This window comes from Triticum aestivum, chromosome 3B (assembly GCF_018294505.1).
Source record: "Triticum aestivum cultivar Chinese Spring chromosome 3B, IWGSC CS RefSeq v2.1, whole genome shotgun sequence".
NCBI lineage: Eukaryota > Viridiplantae > Streptophyta > Magnoliopsida > Poales > Poaceae > Triticum > Triticum aestivum.
In genome coordinates this window covers 689281242-689289060 of record NC_057801.1, presented here as the reverse complement: position 1 = coordinate 689289060, position 7819 = coordinate 689281242, and positions in this window count along the sequence as shown.

The following is a 7819-nucleotide window of genomic DNA, read 5'->3' as shown; positions in this document are numbered from 1 at the left end:
GGGGATTGGTCGGAGGGCGGCGGCGGACATGTCCAGCCCCAGTCGGACGCGTCCGGCGGCGCGGGGAGAGGATAGGCTAGGGTTTCAGGAGGAATAGACCGCGAATTTCGGGGGAGGTCTAGTTTTATAGGTAGAGGGAGCTAGGAGAGTCCAAATGAGGAGCGGTTTTCGGCCACGTGATCTTGATCGAACGACCGAGAGCATGGAGGAGAGTTAGATGGGTTTTGGGCCTCTTTGGAAGGGGTGTTGGGCTGCACACAAAAGAGGGCTTTACGGTTACCCGGTTACCCGTTGGAGTACCAAACGACCTCCAAATGGCACGAAACTTGACAAGCGGTCTACCGGTGCTATACCAAGGCCACTTGGCAAGGCTCGGTCCATTGCAAGAACGTTTAACACCCGCTCACAACAGGAGACAAAAGGGGGAACGTCGGAGGACATAGGAGTGCCGGATTGCAAAACGGACAACGGGGAAAAGGCTCGGATGCATGAGACGAACCCGTATGCAAAATGAAATGCACATGATGACATGGCAAAATGCAACACGCAAGCAAATGACATGGCAAAGACGGCGAATAACTGGCGGACACCTGGCGCATCGGATCCGGGGCGTTACATGAAGCTCGCCCTCTCCTATTTATAATCTAGTTCTAGTATGTAGTTACAATATGTCGGATCGTTGAACTACGTGACTTATGCCCATTTGGTGATCTTTTGGTGATGTTTATGTGAATTATGCCCGTTTGGTACCAGTTTATATGTCCACTTCCTGTCGATTTGATCGTTTGGTGATCTACGTAGTAGTTGCATGAATTTTTATGGATATAGGGTTGGGAATATGAGATACGTGGGTGTGGAGGCATGGATTTAGGGGGTGCCCAGTCAGTGTCCGCGGGCACGCCCAGGCGCGTCCGCGGACGTATAGGGGGGGGGGCGGATTTGCCAAGTCCGTTTGCAGATGCTCTAACTATATGGTTTGATTGTACAAGATGAGGTGTGAGCTGTTAGTGGTAGTGGCATGGTGCTGAAAGTCAGTGGTAGTGGCATGCTGCTGAAAGCAACCAATGACGACAAGACCTGAGTGAATCACAAAGGCCACTGATGACACCAGCCTGCCTTTTTTTTCTCCCTGATGACATCTCATGGAACCTCTGCTCCCTAAAGCAGGATTTCGATAACATCATCTATTTAGAGTTTAATTATTTTCTTGTCCAAAACTCTGCCTTATTTTACAATGTGTGTGTTTTTTTAGCAAAAGAGGGTTTCCCCTTCGATTTCCATTAGAGAAACCAGCATAATGAGTACAAATAGTAGAGTTTCGAATACACCATAAAGCTAGACCTAGCAAACATCTTTTACCGTTATGATCATTACAACACTGGACATTACATCAAAAGACATTTATCAGAAGGAAACAACATCTAGGCAGTTGAAGAAGCCTTCCATCATCAGCCACCACCATCACATCTTGAGTCGCATCACTCCAAAATGCCATCCTCGAGCAGCCTGGTAAATCTCACTTGCCACCTGTTCTATGAGTCTTGCTCCTAGCATCAACACTTTTTCTCTGGGTCCTTTTTCTGCAAAACTACCCAATCAGTAATCTAGATGCACATCATTTTAATGAACCCCATTGGGCCATTAATCTTTTTTCTATCAAAAATAATATCATTCTTGCAAATCCAGATTGCCCAAAGCAGAGCTGAAGTGCCAGTCAAAACAAGTTTCTTGTCATTTTTCTGTAACATTCTTTTAAATTGGTGGGTATTTGCTTTAATTCAAAAGCACATCCAACTAAATTCCAAACTAATCTGGCAACTGAGCAAGAAAAGAAGAGATGATCAATAGTATCCTCTTTCCCACACAAAACACAATGTTTCTCACCTTTCCACCCTCTTTTCAGTAGATTATCGTTTGTCAAAATGCTCTTCTTATTCAGAAGCCACATTTTTTTATTTTTACTGAGTCTTCTGTTTTCCAGAGGAATTTTTATGGAAAGCCAACATTAGATTTGATAAGATAAAGGTATAAAGATTTAACAGGGAATTTCCTATCCACAGTTAACATCCACATAGGCCTATCCCTTCCTCCATACATTAAGACTTCCTCACATCTTCCCTTTAGGCTCTTCCATAAGTGGCCAGACTCTCCAAATAGAGCCCTTCTGAATGAAAAACATCCCCACCCTTTATCAATAGCATCTCTAACAGAAATGCCATGATCATTATTTATATAATATAAAGAAGGATAAGCCTACTTTAGAGGTTTATCTCCTACCCACCAATCTTCCCAGAACCTGGTGTTTCTTCCATCCCCAATTTTTTTCTTGGTGTGTGGATAGAAGAATTTTTTAATATTGATGATACTAGACCAAAAATGGGAGTCTCCATTTTTGTGTTCAAGACCAGATAGGCATTTTTTTGACATATTTTTCTTCAATGATATTTTCCCATAATCCCTCCTCATCTTCTAATTTCCACATCCATTTAGCCAGGAGAGCAATGCTAAAGATCTCTGAATTAGTGATTCCCAATCCCCCTTGTTGTTTTGGAAAATAGCATTTCTTCCAGTTTACTAAGTGGTATTTCTTTTTATCCTCCTCAGCCTGCCACACCATCCTGGCTCTGTAGAAATCTACCTTTTTCTTCACACTAGCAGGTAAAAGAAAGAATGACATCATATATATAGGTACATTTGTAAGACAAGATTGCACTAAAGTGATTCTACCAACAATATTAAGCAATCTGCCTTGCCAACAGACACATCTTTTTTCATTTTTCAGTCATATTCTTCCACATGTTGTTTCTAGTTCTTTTATTAGAAACAGACATGCCAAGATATTCCAGAGGCACCCCCCACAGCACAAGTGAAAATTTCTTGATATAAAGCACTTTTGTTTTTAGCTTCCCCAAACAGACAGATATATTTCACTTTTATGGAAATTAATAGTTAGTCCTGACATCTGTTCAAATGCAGTTAAGATAAATTTGAGGTTTCTAGCACTATCCTCATCATCTTGTAATAAGAATATAGTGTCATCTGCATACTGCAGCATGTTCACACCATTTTTGTGGGAATCAGTAAGTACCCCTTTGATGTATCCTTCTATTCTGGCTTTGTCCAGAATAATGGCTAGAGCATCTACAGCTAAATCAAAAAGCAGAGGAGATAAAGAGTCTCTCTGCCTGAGCCCTTTGTGAGTTTTGAAAAAAGGTCCCACATTGTTATTCACTTTAACACCCACCTGACCCCCTCTCATAGTGTGCATAATCCAGTCACACCACTTGTGAGGAAAGTTTTTGAGTTTTAACATTCTATGCACAAAAGGCCATTTAAATTTATCATATGTTTTCTCAAAGTCCACTTAGAACAGCATAACACTTTGTTTCTTAGTATAGACAGAATTCAAAGCTTTATGCAGGATAACTACCCTTTCCATGGTATATCTCCCTTTCATAAAGGTTGTTTGAATGGGGGATATGATGGGATTAACCACCTTACTAGGTCTATTCATCAAGACTTTAGTAATAATTTTGAAACTGACATTCAGAAGGCAAATAGGCCTAAATTTTTGAATTTGTTTAGCTTCTTTAGTTTTAGGAACCAATGTAATGATCCCATAATTGAGTCTGGCTAGATCTATGTTGCCACTATAAAAATCATCGAATATGGCCTTCAGATCCATTTTAATCACATCCCAAAAGTGTTGGTAGAAATCTACAGAAAAACCATCAGGACCAAGACTTTTGTTTTTCTCCATGGAAAACACCACAGAGTGAATTTCTTCCATAGTAAAAGGTTTCAGTAAAGCTTCTTGCTCCTGAGAGGATATACTTTCAGGAGTGTGAATGTTAAGATTGATTTCAAATACATCTGCATGTCCAATTTTTTTGTAGTATCCAGTGATATAGTCAATGAGTTTTTTCTCCCCTTCGATCACTTCCCCTTCTTATTCTTATGATAGAATTATATTTTCCTCCTCTCATTTACCTTGGCATGATAATATGTGGTGTTAGAGTCACCTTCTTTGATCTCTTTGTCCTTATATCTCTACAACCATTTAATTTCTTCTAATCTGAGAAGATCTTTAAGTTCTCTTCTCAATTTTTCTGTAACTCTCTGTCATGTGCACACAGGCCCATGAGCTCAGCATTTTTATCTATCTTATCAAGTTGATATAAAAGCTCCTTTTTCCTTTTCCTATATAAAGCATTGGCATTCATAATCCATCCTTTAATCTTCTATCTTATGTTTCCTAATTTTTCCCGCCAGATATCCAAACGAGATCCTTTGCAATTAATCCACCAATTCTTTTCAATAAATTCTTTAAATCCCTCCATCAACATCCTAGCATTTTCAAACCTCAAAATAGCCCGAGCAGGTTTGTGTTCTCCAGTATCTAATAAGAGATGGGTATGGTCTGAGATCTCTCTTTCTAGAGCATTGAATACCGCCAAAGGGTATTTATCTTCCCAGTCAGGGTAAATCAAAACCCTATCTAGTTTTCCAAAGGCAGGCTTAGGCAAATTGTTGGTCGAGGTGTATTTTCTGCCATTCAAAGGTAAGTCTCTAAGACCAGCATGCTCTATAATTGCATTGAATACAAAAGTGAAGTGATCAGTCCTCCCCGGCCCCGGTTTATTTTTTCAGTACTGTTTCTAATTAAATTGAAGTCTCCCCCAATCACACAAGATTGAGGGGCTTTCCTTTGGGAGCAATCCATTCCCAAAGAATTTTTTCCTCCAAAAATGTTATGTAATTTATTCTTAGTAAAGTCAGATTTAATAGTTTCTTGTAATCCAACAAAGTCCAGCTGTTTTTCTTGTATAGTATCTCTAATGAAAATTTTCTTAATATCTTGCCCTATCCCTCTCACATTCCAAAACATACTTATGATTATTTTTTATTTTTTTCCTTTTCATCGCTCCTTTGGAGATGGCATCCTTTCCAACTCTATTGACTGGGGAGCCACCCCTTAGTTTTTTATTGCTAGAGAAAATTTTTCTTAAGATTATCATAATAACCCAACTCTAATTCAACATCAGAGTGGTCATTTTCAAAACACAACTCCTCTAAACCAGCATCTCCAATGTCAATAGGACTTGACGATCTATCATTTTTATTTTCTTCCTCAATTTTCAAGCTCTGGAGATATATATCTCTTCTAGCCTGCTCCATATTGGCAATCAGGTCTAGATTTTGATTCATCATATCAATAGTGCAACCCAGATCAACTCCTACTTTACTAGACATATCAAATAAGGATTTTTTTGTTAGTCAAAGTAGATATCTTACCATAATTATCTTTGTCAACAACCCTTTCCCTGGCTAAATCCTCAATCTTAGCATCTTTCTTGTCCAAGTTCCTGTCACTTCTCCTTGTTGGTCCATCCTTATACTTATCTCTATCAACATCATCCCTCTTAGCAAAGCCCAACTTAGTGCCTAGAGATTCCACATAATCCTGACTGGCATTATAACCTACATGTTCAACATAGGCATCTTCCAACCCAGGGTCTTGTGGTAATTCTCCTTCATATTCACCTTTTCCACCAAGGTCCTCATTAGTCAGATCTTTCTCTTCCCACATTTCAATTTTCTCCATGCATTTGTTAATTAACTCTTGCTGTCCCTTAATCATCTCCATCATATTTAGCTTCTCTATTTCCCAGCTGATACTCTACTTTTCTTCTATAGCTCTCCAAGCTTCTTGCCTGGTTTTGTTTTCTTCCATTTCCTACATTTTCAAGATGACCTTGTCCAGATTCGCTTCCACTTTTTTCCTTAGTCCCAATTCAGCCAGCTATTCCCTCTGTATCAGCAGCAATTCCTCACTCTTTTGTCTCATCTTCTCAAATTGTTTCAGCCCCACACTTCCCAGAGAGATATTTTCTTTGTTTCCACCAGTGTCCATCCCCAATTCTCAGTTTTTTATCATATCATCTACAACTCCTTGTTCAGTCTCAACAGAATCATGCTTCCTTTTCTCCTCATACCATCCTTACTCCACCACCTCTTCCAACTCCATGGTAATTCTATATATCATCAGTTCCTTGTCAGCGACTTCAGTATGTTTAGGCAGTTTTTCAAAGTCCCTCACACCCACTTTAGCTCTCACATTTTCTCGAAGAATAGTAGTCATATCAATTCCCAACACATGGCCAATAGTGGCAGCTACCTCACATATTCCAAAAAAAGTGTCTAAAGCATTCAGGCACCTTTCCAAATTTCACCCACACAGTGTGTAACTTTCCAATTGCTTGTGTGTCATAGGTCCAGCTGTCAATATTTATTATTGCCTTAGTTCCCAACAAATTGAAGTCACCAAAATTATGTAGTTCTATTAACCTGCTTTTGTTTGGAAATCTCACAAGATAGGCCATGTTTCCCTGCCTTTTGCATCTCCACTGCCAATTCCAGTTAAACATATAGTTGAACCCTTCCAGAAATTGAGTTTCATTTATCTTTGCAGAAACAATCTTGACAATTGCCATAGGATTAGTTTGTTCACTACTCATAACCTCTTTTGAATTCTAGATTGTTTCTGAGTAGTGAACAAACTAATGCTCCAATGGCATAGGATTAGTTTGTTCAATTGTTGCAGTACTAAGTGTATTTTGTCAAATTCTAGCCAATAGATTGAAAGCGTGTTTGACTGATTGTTCTTTTCAGTTCCAATGAATCTTCCTTTTCTTTCCGAATCCAAAGTAGGAGCGATCATGTGAAAGGCTGCTATGAAGCTTTTCAAGTGCAGTTACCAAGCGCCTTTCTGATTTAAGGAAAAAGTTGCTGATTTTATTTAAATAATTGCTTACAAGTAAGTGAATGAAAAGAATTCTTTTTTTGAAACAAGGCAAAAAACTTGCCATTTCATTGATTAAGGGAGAAAGTTTAGACAGAAACCACAAAGTGGCGAATAAAAGGACTACTCTCGCGGCATTACAACACCCAAATGTTCCGCTCCAGCCAAAGCAACACCTCCTGCTTGATTTTGTTGATGATGACCATGCAAGGGGCCGCCGAGTCACGAAAGACTCTAGCATTGCGCTCCAACCAAACCTGCCAAGAGATGAGCATCGTGAGGGAGGCAAGCGCCTTGGGCGAGCCGAGACGGATTTGTTGGTTACCATTCCACCATTCTCTGACCGAAGCCCTCATCACCCAAGTAGACGTGGTGATGTGATGCATGCCGAGCCATGGGAGGGCGTCATTCCAAATGTGTATGGTGTAGCGGCACTGGAAGAGAAGATGAGCTGCCGTTTATTGGGTTTGCTTGCAAAGAGGGCATAGACCGCAATTAGGCCAACCGCGGCGGCTCAAGCGGTCCGAAGTCCAAATCCTATCTTGAAGAACAAGCCAAGCAAAAAACTTGCACCGAGGGGGCGCCCACACCGTCCACACAGAATGGACAAGGTCCGAGGTGGTGAGGCCTTCAAATTGAGCCTTGTAGGCCAAGGATGCAAAATATACCCCATCTTTGATGAACTTCCATATAATAGAGTCTTCGTCGTCATCAAGAGCCACCGTTATTAGTTTGTCCTAAAGGTTAGCAAACTGTTGGATGTGTTCAAGGGAGAGGCCATTTGAGCCGTCAATATTCGCAATCCACCGGTTGTTGGCCATAGCTTGCTAAACCGAGTTTTCCTTGGGAGAGAGATCGTAGAGACTGGGAGCGATGTCCCGAGGGCACAATCCTCCAAAGCCAAGATGAAGTCCAGAACATCGCCGTCCTTCCATTTCCCACGGTGACCGTGGTGGCTGCCGCGAAGAAATGGCGGTCGTCTTCCGTGCACGGCACGCCCATACCAATCCATGGCTT